Genomic DNA, 22,488 nt, shown 5'->3' with positions numbered 1-22,488 from the left:
ATACAGAAAAACAATATCCTTAAGATAAAGGTACAAAACAGAAATTGTAAGCAGACTTTTAATCAATTCATTAAAACATCACTGGGCAGCTTTGAGGCACATGTATTCGTGGCACTCATGTACACAGTCACTACAGACACAGCTACAGTAATAAAACTACTACAATACATTTGGTAACTGTTATAAATCCTGAAGAGTGTCCAGGAAACTTACACACAACACCACTAAAATAACCAAATTGGTTTTAGCCACTCCTAAATAAAATTTTGTTTTCCTGAAAAATGGTTTATTACTATAATAATTTATTACTATAATAATATAATAATAAAAGAGTTGATGAATACTAAGTCATTTGGATAAGTTTTTGTGACATTTTTAAAAATTTGTAAGTTTTCTCCATTTAGAAGAATCTTTTAAATATTAGTAGCTTATCAGATAACTTCACTGCACAGGAAAAATTCCAGATTTATTTTGTGCTCCGATACATTTCTCTGAGTATCTTTAGGGATGGCTAGAAAAGAGAAATGGCATCCTCTGTTTGCAATTCTCTGAGAATTTAAAAGATGGCAACACCACTCCCTCTAGTACGGAGAAGGAGAAGTGTTCAGTGCCTGCTGCTTGTGGAAAGACCTCCAGATAGGAAAATAGGTTAAAGAAAAATGCTCAGCTTTCTCGTACCATCTTCATGTGCTACTCCTTTAGTCACTTGGGGAAAGCAATAGAAAAGTCAGCCTCTAAAACATACTGATTAACATTTGTCAAAAGTAGTACTTAAGGAGACATTCTTATTATGGCTCCTATCCAGTTTTCAGTCACTACAGGCCTCAAGGGAAAAAATTATTTTCAATAAATATTTTTAAAGATTTCGGGTTTTTTTTATTCAAACAGAGAACTTTTTCCATACACTGCTTGCATAAATCTTTCAGCTGGTCTGTGCAGTTCCTAAAAGAGATTGCCTGTAGCCTGCTCTTAGCGTCTCACCAGAAGAAATCATGAAAAACCCTTGTCAGTTGTCCTCCTCCTATGCATTCTACTTTGGTATATATATGGTATTTCTGTAAAAGATATATCAGTATAACTACCATTTCCTACCCCCCCTTTTTACTGAGGTATATTAGGGAAGAATAAAGCCCACTTTAGCAAAGATGACATTTGTACATAACAATCCTAAAAATATGTTAACCTAACGCTTTGCTTATTTAGTCTGGCAAATGCTTTTATTTTAACCATAAGTATCTTTAGTAAATATCAGCAGTAAACACAAATTGATAGTTGGCTAATGAACCTCCCTTATCTGTATTTCTAATTAAGGTTCTTTCTAGATACCAAGTTATGTTTAAAACAAACATTCTACAGAGAATCAAAGTAAAATCAAACGATGAAGTATTTCTCTTCGTGAAACTGCACATTTATATGGGCATCCCCAGCAGAGAGAAGGAGATCATGGAATCCATGCGTAATAATTCCTCCATGCTTTTCTTCCAGATATGCAGAAATATTTTCTTGTCATTTTTATTTTTATTGCAAACTTTAATGTCTCTTCCACAGCAGGTAAAAGAGGTTGTATGCATTCTTTATTCAGAACACAATTCCCAGTAGAGAGTTTATCTGTGCGTTTAAATCTGTGCATAAAAATATAAACCCCCACACAAGTATTTCTAAAATTGTAATCAGACTGCTGAACTGACAGGAAAAGATCCTGATATGCTAAATAAGAGTTTCATTTTCATGTGAGGAAACATCAATTAACTGAGTTCTGTACACCTGAGTGGCTTAAAAACTTCTGCCAAAAACTGAACTGCTCCTTTCTACTTATTACAGACAACCCTGCCAAAAGACCATAAAAATTGATTTTTTGTTTCCGGTGTCTCTATGCTAGCTGGAAAAATATAGATTTTTTTTCCCCTAGGTTTCTGACAAACAGAACCTTCCCTTATCTCACACCTTCTCAACTACGACACTAATCAACACTGAGCATCTTCTCAGTCGGCTCTTATATCTGACTTAAGTTATGATTAAGGTAAGAACATTTCAGATTGTTAAATCAAACACTGTTAAATCTATGGTTTTAAAGGGCTTCTTGCCCACCAGTGATACAGAAAAGGCTATATCCCACTTATGCTGCTATGGCATACGTGGTAACAGATTATTTTTCACATTTGTTTTGGGGAAGTGTTAGAACTGCTGTCAGTCTGTGAGCTACCTCTTTAAATTCCAGTATCAATCCTTAAAATGGATTTAGCATCTTTCGCATCAAACATTAATAAGGCTCACTTATGCGCTCTTAATGTGAAGGAAAATTGGGCTTGTATGAAATGGCTACACTGGAACATTTCATGCTTTTGCAAGTGCAGGAGGAGTATGATTATTTCCTACAGCATGTCATTATCTTATGCCCTGTGGTTCTTTTTTAAATTATCTCTTCTCACTCAAGCTGCCTACACTATGTTTTTAAGCTATATAGTTTCAATTTATGAATTGCATGGATGCAAATTTTGAGCAACTATACCACATTAAAGTATATTCCCTTCAGACACTACTAATAAAACTACAAATACAAAAGGCTTGGAAGAAAAAAAGATATGTATTTGACTCAAGACATAAAATCAGGTCATTTGTTTCCAAGACAGACAAGAAAATACTATTCTAGACACATGTGCAATCTCTTTACACTTCTTCTGAGCAGGTTTATTTAGGCATGGCAGGAGATGTCATTTCACATCCTCACAAAGCAAATTAGTTCACTGCCTACTTGTCCTTGTACCCAAAAGCTCCCCCTCCCTTTTTCAGGGACACTCCTGTAACAACTGCTCATCTATAACTCTAGATGTCAACTCACCAGGGGAAGGAGACTCCCCTTGGGTCTACAACTACCATCTTCCGCTTCTTAGAATGAAGTAACTCTCTCGGACAATAAAGCAGTTTAAACAGCACGTAACAGATTAACATGCAACATGGATGGCACACTGCACAGCAGCTCTGAGGATGAGTATCACCATTGCAGATTAGTAGTCTAGTTGTCGTCTATAACATGTACGTGTATCTAAAATTACTCTACTGACCTTTGTACAGAAAATATTATTTCAGAGACAGTGAAATATTATTGCACAACAACATTTTGCATTGAGTTTACAAGACAATAAAGACAGAACTCCTCCTTCACCCACAAAAGGCTATTAAAAAAGGAAATAAAACTTGACATCCCCAGACAATCAAAAGAAATGATTTATTTGAATGCCAACATCTGTCTCGAAATTGTGGCCAAGTGCTTTTCTGTGCTCATTTAGGACTCAACTTGGAAAGCTTTTCAGTTACATTTACCTAGAGATTTCTCTCTACCCCTTCCCATCTGACAGAAATCACTCAGCTGGGTCTGATGAATAATAGCACAATTTTAACAGAGATGACTGAATTACAGACTGTTGAAAGTACCACAAAGGCTCATTCCAATGACTACATTTAATTTATTTACTACACTGACTACCAGAAACTGGTAGTCGTTTGATATCTTTATTTCTGAAGACTGAAAACAAAAGAAATATTAATATTCATCGCCACTTTCTTACTGTATCTAGTAGAGTTTGATAGCTAAAATTAACTTTTAAACATACCGTGTGCGCCTGGGAACCAGACTAAAACGGACCCCAAATCAAAGCAGGGCAAGCAGTATTCCGTAAAATGAAGGAAATAATGTCAAAGAAGATGAAATTGCATGAAAAGAAAACGCATTAGCCTGACAGCCTTTCTAAGTAATGTGGGAAAGGGTTTTGTGAATTGATACACAAATGATGATGATATGTCCTGCGGTCCAGGGGGAAGACCAGAGCCCGCGGGGGCACACCGCCGTGCCCCACCGCTCTCGGCCGGGGCGGCCGTCGGGACAGACCACCCTGCCGAGGGCGAGGGCACAGCGGCGGCAGCAGCCAGGTGACACCCGGAGAAACAAGTTGGCTCGGCGACCGCCTGGGCGCCGGCTCCGGGCGGCGACGGAGGGATGCTGGGCGGACGGCTCCCCTCTCCTGCAGCCGGGGCGGGGGGCGGCGACAGCGGAGCTCCGCGGGGGCGGCGTGGGGGCGCGGGCGCCCCCTTTGTCTGTGTCGCCCCTCCCGTAACCGCCCCCACCCCCGCCGGGAGCGCTCCGGGGGCGGGCCCCCGCCCCCCCGGCAGTCGCGGGCAGAGCCGCCAGCCGCCCCCGGAGCATGTGCTCTGCCCCCGCCCGCACAGCGGGCAACCCCCCCGGCCCGAGGCGACACCGCCCGGGCGCGGCAGCGGGCGGCCCCGGAGCTCTGCCTTACCTGGCAACCGGGTCGGGCGCTGCCGGCTCGTCCTTCAGCCTCTCCCCGCGGCGGCACCTCCCGGGGCGAGGCTGCGGTGCACAGCGGGGCGCGGGCGGAGCGCCCCCGGCACGGCGGGCAGGTCGCCCCGGCTCCTTGCGCTCGGCGGGCTGGCGGCGCGCCGGGCGTTAAGTTTGAGCGGCGGTGTCGGCCGCCGGCGGGCAGGGCAGTGCAGGGCGGGCGGGGCGGCGGAGGCGGCACGGGGGCTGCGCGGCGCCCGGAGCGCCGCCACACTGCAGCGTCTCCAGGAATCCCTCCCGCGAGAGGCAGCCCATCACCCCCGGCCCAACGCCCTCATTGGCTGCGGGGCGGGGACGCGCGGCCGGACCGCCAATGGCGCGGCGCCCACCATGGGTGGAGCCGCCGCGCCGGCCTCGCCCATCCCGCGGACGCCTGGTCCCTGTCCGCCCCGTCGGGCGGGGCCGGGCGGAGGCTGGCGGCGGGGGAGGAGGAGGGTGGAGAGGGAGCTTGAGGACGGTGAGGGTGGTGAGGATGAGGAGGATGAGGAGGGTATCCCCGTGCATGGCGGGCAGGGCTGGCATTCCCGGAGCTGCCGCCCGGCAGCACGAGGCGCTGTGCCATAAGCACAGCGGCCGTCGGGTGAGCGGGGTGCCCCGGGCGGGGCGCGGCAGGGACCCTCGGCGGTAGGTCGGCGGGAAGCAGAGGCGGCGGCGACCCCCGCCAGGCGTTGTTGGTACTTTTAGCGAGCCTGCGGTGCGCAGCCCTCCCGCTGTGGCGGCCCCTGGGCATCCCGCACCGGGCAGTCGCGACTGAGCGATGAGTCGTAATTGGCCTGTGGCTTAGGCGAGAGCAGACCGTATCGCGTGTTCAGGTAAGGACATGCAAGGGTTAACTTAATTCCCTTGATCTATCCACTCTGAACTGGAGCTTTGATTAACATTGGTCTGCAAAATGTAACTGTAGCAAATTCAATTAAGGGGAGCACATTTCTTCAACTTTTAATTAGATCTACCCTATTTGTCTAATGTTTAATATAACATAAAAAGCTGCTCAGGTTCCAGAGGGAAATGAAAATAGATTTAGATGTAAGCTAAGCTTTTAAAAATACAACAGACTAAATTTCTTTGTTCCTCGGCATATATTATTGCTGCATCTATACCTCAAAGGCACAGGAGGAAAACAATTTCACCTGTAAAATTGCAAACATAACAGTGTGGTATTTGTGTAAGAGTTTCCTATAACGTTTAAGTAGTCACAGGGTACCAAACATACAGGTTGTAGCCCAGGTTTGATGCACTACTGTGCAGGCTACTGCTGGATTACAGTTGTTCTAAGAAAACTTGAGAAAGTAGTAATACATTCCACAACTATTTAGTTTATTTCAGTTAGTACACGAGAGTGAAAGTTATCTATATTACATCTTAATATGATAAATAGCAGATGTTGGCAAAGAGAGAAGCCCAGCAAAGAGAGGAGCCCGTGTGCCATCATTAGTAGGTAACTGAGAAAGTAATGATGCTCCCAGGCACATCTCATAGTTGACTTACTATGCCTTCAAATGAACCGCATCCTGCCATTCCCCACCCGTACTTTCATGGTGGGATTTGCCTCTAAAAATCACAGCCCTTTTCCAGTTCAATTTGAATAGACATTTTCTGATTGCATCAGTGCTAGACATGTGTTCTTAGGTCTGTTAGGCAAAATATCCGTTTTTCTTTTATGGGCACATTAGATCATGAGAGGGGAAAGGACAGCAAATGCAAAAGAAATTATGTTCTAAAAGTCTTGCTGAGCTATGGAAAGGAGAAACCACCATAATTTAAACTGCATGTGTAGAAGCAGTCTCCTGTGCCTAGATTACCCTGTCTGCTGTAAAACTGTTGCTGTTTTCTCTGTCCTGATACAATAGAGATTGAAGACTGTTTTCTCTAGGATCATTTATCTGGTCAGTTAAAAAACCCCACACGTTTCAGTGCTAGTAATTATGAAGACTTGATGCTGAGTTCCTAACAGCCACGCAGCCAGAAGTCTGTAGGAGTCTGACATTCACAAGGCATGACACATCATACCCTGTCTTAGTATTTGAGCAAAGACAAGAAACATCGTTTAAGCCCAATGGCCCTTCCTTAGTGTAGAGACAGTAAGGAACAGAAATACTGTCTAGCAGTAGCCCCAAAGAGTGTACCGTAACTTTCTCGCTCTCTGACTGTGGTAGTCCACACATGATTATTATTCTACTGCATTTAAAAAAAAAAAAAAAAAAAAAAAGGGAAGCTGTGATAGGGGCTGAGAGAGAAGTGGGAGAGATTTCACCTAATATTTTCTAAGTTTGGTTGTTTGCAATAAACAAATTGCTACAGAGGCAGCACATGCACACATACTTCCTTCAGTTCCTTTCAGGTTCAGGGTTTATTGATAAAGAGGTTTTATTTCAAGGAAATGGATATTTACTATCCAGTCATTATGTTAATTATACCAAAGAAGCTGTCCCTGCCCTGCATACATATTCTGAATGGACAAGGATGTTCTAGAAGAGCTCAGGAGCCATTTGATGAATGCTTGAAGTGCTGGCCAAATGATAGCCACTAAACTCATGAATCATAGATCACTGTATTTATTATTGTGAAGGTTTTTCTGATTTTTTTTTTTTAATGTGCTTTAGTGCATCAGAAGAGAATTTTAAATAGTGTCTACCATTCATAAGTTCCTACTAAGGAATCCTACTAAATACAAATGAAGAACTAGACTTTTGTATTCTTCTTATGCCTTGTTTTTAATTTAGACTTTGACTGAGCCAGGGGTTCAGGAGCGTCTGGAAAGAATTTAAATAAAAAGAGCAAGACCAGAAGTGATGCAGTGTTTGTCTTTGCCATTTTCACTTTTTATGCTCTGTATACTGTATATTCTCAGGCCTATTCTGGCAAGTTTTATGGCATATAAAGAGCAAATACTGGAATGACAGTCACTGAACTGAGGCTAATTCAGAAGCAACAGCAGTTGTTACATATAAAAACCCAGCAGTCAGGGCTCTAACTTTGGGCCCAAAATGCCATCAGTTTCCTTTTGTATGTCAGCCTTTATGTGACCAAGCATCACAACTGCCACTGTTAGATATACAAGATGGGTAGTCAGGTAAATCATGAGAGCAAATCAGTGGCAGGTGAATGAGTAAATGATACTGGTGGCATGTAAATTTACTTTAACAGGTAGAGTCTAGATCTGTAAATTAACTGTTTGAACTGTGACTGTCATGATTCATTGCCCTGGTGTTGCACACATAACTGTCTTTAACAGAAAGATGTTTTTATTTTATTCTTCATTATCATGTAATTTACTCCTATTTTTACTTTGATTTGGTCCTTTCTATCCTCAAGTTTCTCATTTTAAGAGAGGTTCCTTTGCATGAAGACAAAGGAATTGGCTTGTGCTTAGGGAAATGAAACAGCTTTTCGAATTAAGTTCTGATTGCATGAGTTAAAGCATATGTTTCTGAAAATTCTTTTAGAAAAATAAATGTGTGCTCTTGATTGTTTTGGGTTTTTGGGTTGTTTTTGGTGTTTTTCTGACTGGGAATCCAAAGGCTTCTCTGTATAGCTGAAGATTAAACACTTGGAATCCCGTTTTTAGTGTTCTGTTGTCACACGCTTGGTATCAGTAAAGTTTCCATAATACATACTGGGTGACAATGTTGTATTTAGAAAGCATTCCCAGTCAGGCAGCCAAATCTGCATCAGAAGAACTTAAAATACAAGAAAGCTAAGTTCCAAAAGTGAAAATTAACCTTCAGTAAAATTAATAAATACTGGAGTAACTATTCAGCTGTACACAACTAACAGAAGTGTCATATGAAGTAAATCTTTGAAGACAATTTTTGTAATAATGTGTGTATTGGGTAGAGAGTGGAGAACAAGGATTGGGGGTTTGTGGTTTAAATTTAGATAAAAATCAAAGGGTGAAATCAAAGAACTTGTTAGTGCTCTCACTGATGTTTGTCTGAGTGTGCCATTTGATTTTGTTGTTTTCTTCTGTTTGATCTGTACACATCTGCTGCTGCTTCTAGCTTGTTTAGGCAGAGATGGTCTCTTTTAATCTGCATTTGTATAGCAGCTGACACTGAGAGCTCATGCTCTGTGCCCTGGGCTCCTGGACACTGGCAGCAGAAATGAAAATGAGAACAAACATACTCTTTTATGAGGGGGTGTTAAAAGTGTAGCCAAACCAACCTGCATAAGCTTTGCACAGATGTCAGCTATGCAATGCAAGGACTGATCTGAGTCAGTGTCAGTCTGTTCCCCTGTAGATGGTGCCCCTAGTTCAGTGATTCTCTTTTGGGTTGTCAACTCTGCCTCCCTAATCCTGCTCCCCACTTTGAAAGTCAGTTTTCACCAAAGTGGTGTGCAGGGTGGTACTTCAGAAAAAATGTGTTTTCAGTGTGGGTAAGATAAGCTGGACTGAAGTCCCAGTTCTCTTTTCAGGCAGAATTTACTGTATAAAATGCCAACCACTGAATCCTTTCCTTCCAGAGCACCCGGATACTGCCAATTTCCTTACCTTATGGTGGTAGACATTATGGCTTCCCCATGTAATATTTCTAATCCATGGTGAGCATATGCATCACATGGATGACTGTGTATTAAAAAGAATGTGAAGTGGGATTTATAATTTAATTTTGAAGAGCTGACCTTGCAAAGCAGGTCAGTAATGATAGTCATGTTACCTCCAAGGTGAGGGTCCAGGCTGAAACAATGTCTTTTCAAATGGATACAAGTGATTATCACAATGTGCATAAGAGAGGACATTCCATTGCCTCCAACAAAAAATAAGGATGACTCTGTTTGAGAGACTCGAATGAATTGCCTATTAAGTGCAAAATATGTTTATATTTACACCAACGTGAGAGTGGAATGAGGGTGAATAGTGGAAGTATTCAAATAGATATAGAAGTGAAATGGAGCTAAAACCTTACGGCTTCAAGCTTCCTAAATTTCGTGTCTCTAATTTGAGATATCCACAAAACTCATCATGCAGCAGACATACAACAAAGATCCCTCAGGAAGCCAGCCCAACCATGAAGCATGGCAAGTTCTACCACGTAACTATGCAGAGTAGGCCAAGAACTTCCATGTGAATTAAAAATGGGATAGGGTTTACTAGGGTAAAGAACTAGTTAATGTATTTTAAATTTCAGAAAATACTTTTGAATATCAGTAACCTGATAAATAATTCTCAAGGGAGTTTGTTTTCATTTAGCTCACACTGTCATGTCATTCAAAGCCACTGTGAAATTGCCCTAGTATTTATATTTAAAATGCCAATCATGAAAGTCTCAGAATTAATTTTTTTCACAGCAATCACCATTTCATAATAATTTCTGTCCTTTTTATAAAACGTATTTACTTCTCTTACAGAAATGCAGTCAGTGTACAGTTCTGATGTTTAAACTACTGTTGGGCTTAAAAGCTTGCAAACCACATGGATAAATGAACTGGAAATTATGTATCATTAATATAATTACGAGAAAAGATTTTTGAATTCTGTTTTCTTCATAGCTATGTTTTAGCCAGTATGCAATATGGTAAACTAGTTACCTCTGGCAATTCTGTCTGTTAGCAACATCATTTTGTTTGCAAACTGAAAGAATTGTTTTGTTTCCCTTACTGCTTTTTCTATAGCATATGTTGTAGCCTTCAAATTGCATGAGTATAAGAAGGGAATAGAACTCTCCAACTGTAAGTGTTAAGATGATAAGGTCAGTGGTAATGTCTCTTCTGCAAACCTTGATAGATATTTATCCATGTCAAAGCTGAATTTTTAGTCATTACAGTATGCTAATGAAAAGAAGACTTTTCTTGCTTTCTAAAAAATTTAGGCAAAGAAAAATAAATCTTACCCAGTGAACCTTATTTTCTTCACAGTTAGACAGGTATAAATCTGTAGTAAGACCTGCTGTCTTAAAAGCACAGTTTCCATTACTCTTATCTTCTATAAATCAAGCTATCTCAGGGACCTAAAGAAGTTAATGTACCAATGCATAATTTTAATTCAGGTGCTGAACTTAAATATGAAGTTTTAAGAGAACAGTGCCTTCAGTTGCACACTGGGGGACACAGTTTCTTCCTTAGTAGTTCCTACTTAGTCTGGGGCAAGATCATCTTTCCTAGCTGCTCATAAATCTGTGATTTAAAATCCCCTGTCACCTTCCTAAGTTTTTTGCTTTTGGCCTCCTCAGTTGCCAGTCTTCTTACTTTCCTTCTCAGTCCTTTCTATTCATCTTGGACTATATTTTGAGATAACATTACCAATCCTAGGTGAGAAATGGTCTGAATGGTCTGAACAGTCACAGCCTTGACATTAGACTTGTTTCTTCAAGAATCGACATTGGTCCTTTTCTCTTAGGGATGGAAGTAAAATCTGCAGTAAGAATTATGACTGATGATAAGGTACAGTAATAAAGTGGTTCCTGTTGAGGAATGCAAAAGTTACTAAGTCAAAGGTTTGGTTTTCATTCTTGTTTTTATGTGAACAGAGATAGCTAGTCAGGAATGTTACTTAATGGATAGAAGTAAAAAAAAAAAAAAAGAATAAAAACAGACTAAAAAGTAATATAGGATGGAGATAATGAAGTATAAAGATTCTCATCACTAGAAGCTCATCCTTGCCCACACTGAGATTGGACTAAGAGCTTGCTAGCTTAAGCTCAGTAATTTGATCCTAGGGAGAAGTTCAGCCCAAAAGAGTATTTGGTACTAATTAGTTTAAGGATTCTGGCAGATATCTCCTTGTCCTTAAGTGTGGATTTTCAAAGAAATGGTGATTTCATATGGTCTTTGATGTTGGAACTCTAAATTAAAATGTTCTTTCTAAAGATGAGAGCCTAGATTAAGTTATTCTGGGATTTACAGTAGAGTCCTTCATGCCTTAACTTTCTTCCCTCTGCTGGAATCTATGGCCTACGCTCTCCCCACCATAATCACAGAAAGGCATTATCATCATTATTCCCTCATAAATACAAAGGTATCTGCAGAATAACCTCTGGGATTTATTAGAGCAACAGTCATTCCTCCTAAGTTTAAAAAGGCCTGTTCAATGCTAAGGTTTTTTATTAACTGGCTCTTCAGTTTGGCTTTCCCTCTGTAAGTTATTAAGCTTTATCTCTGAAGAAATTGATTTTTTTTTTTAAGGAAACTGGCCATGCCATTTTTGTCATACAGGGGTTCATAAAAATGTCTACATTTGACTTTTTCCACAAGATTTATATTAGTTTGCTTTCCCTTGTACTCTATTTAAATAGAACTTATTTGTTGTTTTTTTTTTCCTGTGGTCACTTCTAAAAAATCCTTGGTGGTTTTCTTTGGAGGAAAATAGTTATTTGCAGAAGTTATTTACAGTTTAATTGCTAGTTTAATTACAATCTAATGTCTCATTTACTGTGACACACTATATTCTGCAGGTTGAGCTGTGATAGATTATAAGAGTCACAGTGGCAATAGATTCACCTGTGTCTGGAGCTGGTTGTCAGCAGACCTGCCCTGAAAAACTGCACTGACCTTCTAGTGATGAACAGAAGGTGAAAAATGCTCTGACCAAGCCTATTTTTGATACTTAGTACTGTGATGTTTTTACACTCCCAGTTTTTGCCACTGACACATAGTCCACTGACTTTCTGTACTGCCTATATGTTGGTGAACACATAGAATCATAGAATCAGAATCATAGAATGAGCCAGGTTAGAAAAGACCTCCAAGATCATCTAGTCCAATCCTTGATCCAACCCTGCTGTGGTTACTTGACCTTGGCACTAAGTGCTACATCCAGTCTCTTCTTAAAAATCTCCAAGGATGGAGAATCCACCACGTCCCTGGGCAGCCCATTCCAATGTCTGATTACCCTCTCTGTAAAAAATTTCTTCCTAATATCCAACATAAACCTCCCCTGGCACAGCTTAAGACCATGCCCTCTTATCCTACTGATAGTTGCCTGGGAGAAGAGACCGATACCCACCTGGCTACAACCTCTTTTCAGGGAGTTGTAGAGAGGGATGAGGTCTCCCCTAAACCTCCTCTTCTCCGGGCTAAACAACTCCAGCTCCCTCAGCCTCTCCTCATAGGACCTATGCTTGAGTCCCTTCACCAGCCTGGTTGCTCTTCTCTGGACCTGCTCCAGCACCTCAATGTCCTTCCTGAACTGATGGGCCCAGAACTGAACACAGTGACCACAGGCGTGGCCTCACCAGTGCTGAGTGCAGGGGCAGAATCACTTCCCTGGTCCTACTGGCCACACTGTTCCTGATCCAGGCCAGGATGCCATTGGCCTTCTTGGGCCCCTGGGCACACTACTGGCTCATGTTCAGCTTCCTGTCAATATTCAAGGGCTGTCAACATTTGGGGGCTGTCCTAGAAAAAGCATCTCATCACTATGGATGCCATCATATCATGTGTAGCCACCTTGTAGTCCTCCACAAGGGTCCCAAAACCTATGTACCCTTCTGGAAGGACCTCTAACCCTTACTGCCGTACTACAAAGAACTGTATTTGTAATAAACAAAGGCTGCATTTGAGGTTCTGTTTCTATTTCTGGTGCCAGTTAGAGAGCTATGTGAGGAAAAAAAGATTTGATGCATCCATGTGCTAAATTTCATTGTCATGAAGATTTGCTGCTAATAATATTTAGACGTGTATTTGTAAAATAACTATGGTTGGGAGACACATTTAGTCATCTACTCTAACCACACGCTCAAAGCAGTTCCTGAAAGAACAGGTTCCTCAGGGCTTCACTCAGTCAAGTTCTCCGTGTCTTGAAGGATGAAGGTTCTACCGCCATCTAGATGGTCTCCACCGGCCTCACTCTAGGGTGTCAGTGTCTTCCTTGTACTGCAGTGCCCAAAACTGACATAATGCTCCATATGTGGTCTTCCAAGTACTGCATAGAAGGGATAGATTTCTTGCGTTGACCTGCTGGCGCTTCTCTTGCTGATACGGCTGAGGATGAAGTTGGCCACTTTTGCTGTAGCAACATACTGCGGGTTCATGTTTGTGGTTCAGAGTCACAGCTATAAATTGAGAAACTGAAAGGCTGTGCATGTGCATGTGTGAGGGACTGAAAGAAATTCAGTGGATTGAAACAACCCTGTGTGGGGGGCAGGGCAACTTCTGCCAGGGTGGGATGGTGTACTGCCCCATCTTCTCCCTCCGTCCCTGGAGCCTTTAGTCTAGCCCAGAATGGCTATTAGCCATTGGCATCCCTGAAACCCCACAGCACACCCCCTGGAGCCCCTAACCCAGCCCTGTATGGGTGGCAGACCAGAAGCCCCAGCTGGAGGGATGTGCCATAGAGTCCAGAGCAAATAAAACCAGCACCATGAGGCCACTGTGTGATTTGTGGTCTACCACTCCTGGGCTCCTGGTAACTGGATCTATACCGGTCCTAGGGTGGTAGCTATAAGTCTCTTTTTTTTCTCCTCTCTCTGTCTCTGTCTCTGTCTCTCTCTCTCTCTCTGTGCTCTTCCCCTTCTTCTAATTTTGTTTTATTGATATTTGGGTAACTTAAACCTGGATGGGTTGGAATTTTCTAATTCAGTGCTTTGTGAAATGCTTTATGTTGATTGAATATTTGCTTGAAACTTTTACCAAGTTCGGTTATTTTCCAGAGTTTACCAGTAAAAGTGTGCTATTTTGACCCCCTGAGTAGTGTCATAATGTTTCTGCCTCGCGCGGCCTTGAAGTATAAAAGAACTGAAGGCCCTTTTAATAAATCTGTCAGGAGGATTTTTGGAGCATTGTATATTTTTAATGTAAAACCCCTTCAGCGAGCTCATGATAAAAGCCTGGGGTGTTACAACATGTCCATCTTTAATTAGAACCAGACAAAAATGGGTCATCTTCCCACACCTCCTTCCCAAAACTGGTGTCAGGGAGGCCATGAAGCAGTCTGTGAGGGGCCACCATCCATCCCGTTACAGAGCTGTGATGGACTGCTGCTGATATGAACACCGTTTATGGTTCTGAAAACTTGTGGATGCTGTGTAATGTCTGGCACTGGAAGAGTATAGGAATTCTTCTGAAACTGTTCAGTTATGGATGATATGCAGTAGGTCTGTGAGCATCCTTGTGATCTTGACAGTAGATTCTCCTAGCTCAAACTAATGACCAGGAATGACTAAGCTTGAAGGGGTAATGACTTCCTTCTTAGATCTAGAGCTTCAGAGGGGTATACCAAACACTTGGCAAATGCAATTATTCTTGTCCTGAAATTCACTGGCATCTTGAAACCTGCTTTCAGCTGTTCCAGGCCTGAAGAAGGATGTTTCTCCACTATCAGAAATTAATTTCACTTGTTCGGAGTTTCCAGACAGCAGAGAACAAACTGCACTCAGATGCAGCTATGACTCAGTCTACCCTGGTAGGAGGTTAGTACTTGCTTTGCAGATTTTGTCCTGGTTCTTCTGGTGGAAGGGTGGAAATGAATGACCAGTCATAGGCAGGATGTCAGCAGAGCAGATTTAAATTATTGTAATGCTCTGTGGGCTTTGGGAAGCAGAGAGCGCCCCTGTACTTGGGACAATCACACATGTTTGAAACAGAAATTGAGGGTGAATAAATGCAAAATAATGGTCTATAATTATCTATAACTACTAAGATTTTGTAGTGAGGGGAAACCAACGTGGGACACAATCTGCAGACTGCAGTGGTGTAGATGCAACTGACACACACACCTTGGATGGATACCTAAGTGTGCACCAATGTGCTGCTCCCAAATACAGTACAGACTTAGTCCATGAATCACCTTTATAAGGTATACTTATTCAATACTTGGTGTAGATCTAGATTTATACTTAGACTTTTCATGTACATTCATATAATCCAACTTTTGAATGGATATCTCAGCACCTTTTCCTTGCTTACTCTTTCTACTTTCTCATCATACATTGGAAACTTCCTCTCCAAGGCATCATGCACAGATACATACTGAGAGGATGGTACTCATATTTTCTACAATGAAGTGTTATGAGCTCTGTGATGTCTGATATGCTTACCTCTACTACAATAGTAAGAAAGCCTATATAGTAGTAATAAAGCTAGTATAGAGTAGTAAAGCTAGTATAACAGTGTTAAAATGAAATGAATATAAAAGTAACATAAATCAGTATATTTTGTAATATAAAACAGAAATAGTGTATAAAGTAAAATAAAATAGTAAATCAATTAGCAAAGCTAGTATAGCAGTAATAGTACAGGATAAAGGATATATACTATAGCGGCATCGTATAAAGTAAATTTTGTAGTAAGGTTACTATAGCAGTAGTAAAGCTAGTAGAAAAGCTAGTATAGCAATTAAGAGACTCTTCTCTTGGCATGGAGAACATATTGTGAGTTTAAAGCTTGTTTTGGAATTCGTGTTTGTACTGTCTGGAAAAAGATGAAAAAGGCTCTTTTTGATACCATTCTTTTTAACTTCAAGGGGTTGCTGGGATACCCTGAAGCAACCTTAAAATATGCAAAAGTCTTTCACTTTCACAGTAAGAACTACATTTTTAATACGGTTTCAGTAACAGTTTCTTCTGTCATACTTTTCCTGCAGAAAATTGTGTATGTTTATTCTTCTAGTTAAAAAATATATCAAATGCATTTTTCCATGATAGAAAGTATAGCAGAGTAATCTTTGCCTTCAGGTCATAATACTTGAGCCAGAATTGGAGAGTCAACTGAACTAAAATTCTCCTATTAAACCACAGAAAAATGACTAATATAATGATAAACATAATCTCTGCTCTTGCTGGAACCATCAGCACTATCTGAGATTGAATATTATTACTGTTCATCATCAATATCCCCTGCCTCAGGATGTCATTTCTAAGGTGATTTTCTCATCACTATTTTTTTTCCATTTTTGGTTTCTTATCTTGTCTTCTTTATCCTTGCCATAGTATTTATAACATACCACACAGGAACTGTAATTAAGCCTTTTCTTTGCTCTATTTCTTCAGTCTCTAATGCATTGTGTAATGTTATAGTCCTAAAGTAGAACAGTAAGAATCTACTAATGTAAACTTTTGGGAGTTTTCAAAAGTACATTTTGATTTGAATTGTGTAAAAAGTTGCACTGACATACAGTTAAGCTTATAATGGTGTACCAAGATCTCTCCACAGATATCACAGGAATATGGGACCTTTGTGACTTAGAATTTCTAGAATAAAGTTCTTGGTGAAAGAACCCAGGTAATCTGAAGTCTGAGGATGCTTATGACAAATTCTCTTTAGACATCTTCAAAACTGAACACATATGTATTTTTAATTGGTATCTAAATGTGGATTTAATCTTTTAAATGAAGGTAATTGTCATATTTTCTGGCCTTTATACTTTCTAATGTGAGAGAGATGTTTGACAATGGGAGTAAAGGGGTTCTGTTTGTGTTGGATTTTTTTTGTTTTAATTTTCATTTCCATTTCCCTGTCTCGTTTGTATTTAGCTATATCATTTTACTCCAGCTTCTCTAAAGTTCTTCCTCTGTTTTTCCTTGCTTAACCCTGTTGGAATATTTAAACATTTGAACTAGACTTCCTATATCTGACTCTGTGTACAGATTGCATTATTTAGCCTAAATTATCTGTTATGAAACTCCTCAAAAATCTGTTGCATACAAGATGACTGACAGTTTTGGGATGCATTCTTATTGTTTTCCATTCGGACCTTTTAACGCTCTCAATGCGGATTTAATAGAGGCCACACTTCTCCAATTAGAACTAAAGAGTGAAAGTAGTTTGGTCTTTGACTATCCTTTCTTCTCAAATTCAAACCTTTTAGTTAAATGCCTTAGTTGACTTCTGATTCTTTTTATGTTTACTTGATGACATTGCCCTCAAGAATACTGACCCTTTACTTGCATCATAATCTAGCAGCCTAATTTAATGTCAGTCTTTATGGCTACTCACAAACTGCTGAGTCTCAGGTTTCTTTCTAGAAAATGCCTCCATATTTTTGGTGTCCCTTGATAGATACCTCTTTATGCATTGCTCAGCTTTAACCTAATACTTATAGTAAAAATATAATAAATTTTATAAATCTTTATTATTACAATTCACTTTAAATAAAATTTGCTGCTTTTTTAAAAAATCCTAAGGGGCTCATGTGGATAGACACAAAACCACTGCTTGTCAAAAAGCTGTGTTTCTTAAAATGATTTCTCTTGTTTTCACATCTCAAGGATTCAGGTTAGGGGCAGAACCAGTTTGCTGTTAAAACTAGGGCAAAATTGGAACCTGTGTCCCAAAATCAGAGATATGTCCTTAGAGAAAGGTCATCATGCAGTAGGAAACAGAGCCACAGTTTTACATGGGGTCAAATTTACCTAAGAATTGAGACCCACAGTGCTCTTACTGATACTCAGTCACTAATTAATTGAAGAAAGATAGCTGATCTGTAAGTGACAGATTCCCAGCAGAACTGATCTGGAGTACAAGATAGTAGGGAGTTGGAGAAGAACTCCAAAGACTATAGATTCAGGTTGCAATATTATAGCTTTGTCTGTGCCAGGATGCCCTGACTAGCACAGGTTTTTTAGAGGTTCTCTTTGTAGGGTGTGGGTAGAGCTCCAGTTGATAAACTGCCCTGCTGCTTTGGGCTTGGGAGGCTAAGCCTAACCCCACTCCCAGTCACCTAGGGTCTTGACTAAGAGGCTTAAAGATCATATTCACATCAGGGCTGTGCCTGCCTCAAACTGTCTATCATAGCAGATACAACAGGAATACCAATCAGGAAAGATGTAGTTTTAAAAACTGATTTGCCTGAAGCTTTTCCTAGCAGCTGTCAGTAGCTCCTAGGTTGGACTAGAACCACATAGCATCCTGCTCATAAACAAACTCTCAGATGTTTTCTGTTATTAAAATGCCAGTCATATTATAGCACTAGAACACGTTTAGCATAATTGTTTCACATTGGCATCCATAAGTTTCCGATGTCTGTTCTGCATATCCCTGTCTCTGATTTCACCATAATTTCAGTCTTCTACCATTTTTGGTTTTTTCAATAATTCATAACTTGTAGTTTTGAAAATCCATCTGCTAATTTTAAAAGCAGATTTTTCTCTTTCCAATCAGAAGAAAAACCAGCAGTATCAACATAATGTAGCTGGAATTTAGGTAATTGGTTATATATTTACAGAGTTCAGACACTTTCCTTTTCACAGGCAAAATTTGCAAGCTAGTTTAAAAATGACTGTCCCCCAGAATGCGCATGTTATCATTGCAGGAAGCAAGTTATGTGGAATGATGCAACGTGACATGAGTCATGCAGTTTAAACTTCATTCCAAATTAATGTGCCACATTTTACTTATTTGTTATATTTCAAGTGCACAGTTTTTAAAAAACATTGGTATTGTAGTTTGCCTATAGTAAAGCAACAAATGGAAACAAAAATTCTGCCTCACACAACTCATTTTCTCTTGACATTGAGTGCTTTTCCCAGCTCCACTCCGAGCCTCGGGATTTTGTGAACATTTCAGATTTATTTTTTCACTTATTTTACATTTGCAGCTTAAAAACCTTATGCAGTAAAGGTTGAAAAAAACAGCACCCAAGTGTCAAATAACACAGGAGCAAGTATAATCCGCAAATTCATATCTTATTTCTGAATTTCATTTTCAAGCCAGGATTTTGATATCTTTTTTTTTTAATAGTTGCAGTTGGCAGTAGTAAAGATTCTCAAATCCTCTACAATCTAGTCACAATACCAATATGCAAGAATTAACATTTGCTGAACTTTTAACAAATCATTATCGGAAAAGAAAAATGAACAAAAAGTCATTTGATTTTATATGACCACTCCAAAGACACAGAATAGCTTTTGCATGCTGTCATATTAATTATTTTAAGGCATTCTAAGATGCTTAGGAAAAGCTACAGCAACTTCTGAATGAAACAGGGAACTAGTAGAAAATAATAGCAATAGTAACATCTTCCTTGAAGAGTCAGAAAACTGTTTCACTCTTACCGAAATGTTTTCCTGTGCTGGTAAAACCAGTAGTATAGAAGAAGTATCTCAGATTGAATCCCTGTCTAAAAACAAATTAGAAGATTTAATCTAATAATTATCAGGATGACAATGTATATTCTGAAAACTTCCTAGGAAGCCTTCCATGGTGATCCCTTTTCCTCTGTGGTAGCATCCTCATCTCACTAACTTGCACTTGATTTGCTTAGGTGCAGCATCATCTTTGTGTAATTTAGTGGTGTGGCATGAAAGTGCTGCACGTTCTGGCATATACTGAACTGGCAGTATTGCTTTATAAAAGAAGATAAATTTTTTTAATCAGTGGAATGCCAGAAGGCCCATTTTTATGTTTTTGTCAAGAAATAATATGTAAGATTTTCTTCTATACCTTTCCCGTATATTCTATACCTTTCCTCTATATGTTCTATACCTTTCTTCTATATGTGCTGCATCCAGTTGGTGGCCAGTCACTAGTGGTGTCCCCCAGGGATCAGTGTTGGGCCCATGCGATGGTTGAAGGGGGACAGGGGAAAGGACACTGCTAGAGGTCTTGTCCTTTTACCCCTAGTCCAGGAGGGGGAGGTGCTCCCTCCCCCTCACCATGTGGTGTCCCATGGACCCCACAGAGACCACAGGACATGAGCAGCAGGGAGCGAGGCAGAGAGCGTTATTGTTGTGGATAGCGAGTTAAATACCTCCTGGGGGGATTACAAAGTGACCACTGGGGGTTCAGGAGGTCTCACAAACAACCAATGACAATAAGGGGTTAACAACCAATAGGTAAGCTCTCAGTTATCTCTCAGACATTCCAAAGGTGGAGGTAAGACTTAAGGAACCTTGGGAAGAAGAAAAGAGGGAGTTTACACAAAGAGTTACAAAGCCATTTTGGAAGCATGTTCATTTAAACAACCTTAGAAACGTTTGCATCTTTTTATATACCGCAACAGGCCCAGTTCTGTTTAATATCTTTGTTGATGATCTAGATGAGGGCATTGAGTCCACCATTAGCAAATCTACAGATGGCACCAAGTTGGAGCGGGGGGTTGATCTGCTGGAAGGCAGGAGGGCTCTGCAGAGGGACCTGGATAGACTGGAAAGATGGTCTGATTACCAACAGGATAAGGTTCAACAAGGCCAAGTGCCAGGTCCTGCACTTTGGCCACAACAACCCCATGCAGTGCTACAGGCTGGGCACAGAGTGGCTGGAGAGCAGCCAGGCAGAAAGGGACCTGGGGGTGCTGATTGACAGGAAGCTGAACATGAGCCAGCAGTGTGCCCAGGTGGCCAACAAGGCCAATGGCATCCTGGCCTGGATCAGGAACAGTGTGGCCAGCAGGACCAGGGAAGTGATTCTGCCCCTGCACTCAGCACTGGTGAGGCCACACCTGGAGTGCTGTGTCCAGTTCTGGGCCCCTCAGTTCAGGAAGGATATTGAGGGGCTGGAGCAGGTCCAGATAAGGGCAACCAGGCTGGTGAAGGGACTCAAGCACAAGTTCTATGAGGAGAGGCTGAGGGAGCTGGAGTTGTTTAGCCCGGAGAAGAGGAGGTTTAGGGGAGACCTCATCCCTCTCTACAACTCCCTGAAAAGAGGTTGTAGCCAGGTGGGTGTCGGCCTCTTCTCCCAGGCAACTATCAGTAGGATAAGAGGGCATGGTCTTAAGCTGTGCCAGGGGAGGTTTATGTTGGATATTAGGAAGAAATTTTTTACAGAGAGGGTGATCAGACATTGGAATGGGCTGCCCAGGAAGGTGGTGGATTCACCGTCCCTGGAGGTTTTTAAGAAGAGACTGGAAGTGGCACTTAGGGCCAAGGTCAAGTAACCACAGCAGTGGTGTTGGCTCAAGGATTGGACTAGATGATCTTGGAGGTCTTTTCCAACCCAACTAATTCTGTAAATTATATATTGTATACCTTTCCTTCTATGCCTTTCTTAGGAAGTGTGTGTGCTTTCTAGTGATTTAGAACTCCAGAGCTTTTTCTGGTTTGAAGTTTTCTTCACCTGTTCAGTGAAGTTCATTGACCTGTTCTTATGTTTCTAACTGTTTGGGTTATATTATGTTAATTTGGTCTAGAATTCATACATTCCTGAGGAGTCTTCACAGAATCTGTAAAATACAGTTGACAAGACTATAGGTGTTTTTATATCCTTGGGTTTGCAGGTATCTGTAATGGTTCTTAACCATTTGCCTTAACCATTGTGATAACCCTTCCTAACCAGTGTGATACCCATGCAATAGTTTTATTTTGCTATGACTTACCTGGGAGTTGATCTAGACTCCACCCATCTGCTAGTGATACAGTAATCCTTCACACTTTTTCTATGATGCTCTTTTAGATCACATCACTATTTGCAACTGAAGTAGGACATGGCTCCATTCCTGCAGACTTTACAAGAAACCAGTTTAATACCAAGCCCATGGGATATCAGAGCTGGAAAACAGGTAAGATTAGACAGTTAGACTGCTTCGTATCTGAATAAAGTGGGAGAGATGAAAAAAGGTCTTAATTCTTTCAGTATTGCCCTTCTTTGCTCTAACCAAATTATATTATCTCGTGGCTAACAAATTTAACCTCTTTCACTTTGAGAGTACTGGAATGCAGATTTCTTCCCTCTAATCAGATGATTTGCTCAAAAGATTAAATCTTTTATTCTAAGGAAAAGAAGAGCATCAGCTCAAATGCTTGAAGGATCAAAGCAGGAGATATATCTCCTTAATGAATGATTTTGAAACTTTTGGACAAAACAATGTCAGTGCAATAAAAAGGAATCCTGCTCTGCCTGAGGGCAGTATAGAAAACAAAATAGTGCTTATATAAATATACTTCAGGAAGTGTAATAGTAAAAAGATGAGGAAAAAGGTGGTAGAAAAAGCTTTGCTGGCTACAATAGATATCAAAGTCTTGATGGGGCTCTGATGGATTTCTGACTGTAAATGCAGTTTTCCAGATTTAAACTGACTTGATATCTCAGTGAATTAATAAACAGCTTCTTCTCTGTTCTGATGCTCACTGGTGAGCAGAAAGTCTATTGGCCTTGTAAGCAGAACAGGTAGCCAATCAGGAATGCTTTGGAGATAGTTTTAAAAGGGAAGACAAGTGTTTTCTTCCTTTCCAAATAGGAATTTGTTTTGGCTTACCTACCTTTATCTTTGATCCCCTGCCATTCTCTTCTTTTAGCCTTCCCATTTTCCTTCTTTCAAATAATTT

The 22,488-nt window shown here is 40.8% G+C and overlaps 2 protein-coding genes across 5 annotated transcripts in view; one reads left to right on the top strand and one right to left on the bottom strand.

Annotated features, from left to right (window-relative positions):
* The window catches only part of SYT1 (synaptotagmin 1), a 345,628-nt gene extending 341,075 nt beyond the window's left edge, over nucleotides 1-4,553 (bottom strand). For 2 of the 4 annotated variants that reach the window (XM_050324473.1, XM_050324471.1), the window contains exon 1: nucleotides 4,296-4,550. The gene's annotated coding sequence lies outside the window, so the exon portion shown is untranslated. Of the gene's footprint in view, nucleotides 1-4,295 lie in introns of all 4 variants that reach the window. The other 2 variants (XM_050324472.1, XM_050324470.1) reach the window with 2 other exon arrangements.
* Nucleotides 1-22,488, top strand: part of PPP1R12A (protein phosphatase 1 regulatory subunit 12A) — a 1,052,766-nt gene that overhangs the window by 567,642 nt on the left and 462,636 nt on the right. The gene's annotated exons all lie outside the window — the stretch shown is intronic.

The sequence above is a fragment of the Myiozetetes cayanensis genome, unplaced genomic scaffold (genome assembly GCF_022539395.1).
Source record: "Myiozetetes cayanensis isolate MyiCay16 unplaced genomic scaffold, myiCay2020 scf3, whole genome shotgun sequence".
Classification (NCBI taxonomy): domain Eukaryota; kingdom Metazoa; phylum Chordata; class Aves; order Passeriformes; family Tyrannidae; genus Myiozetetes; species Myiozetetes cayanensis.
This window is presented reverse-complemented; position numbering and strand designations above follow the sequence as displayed.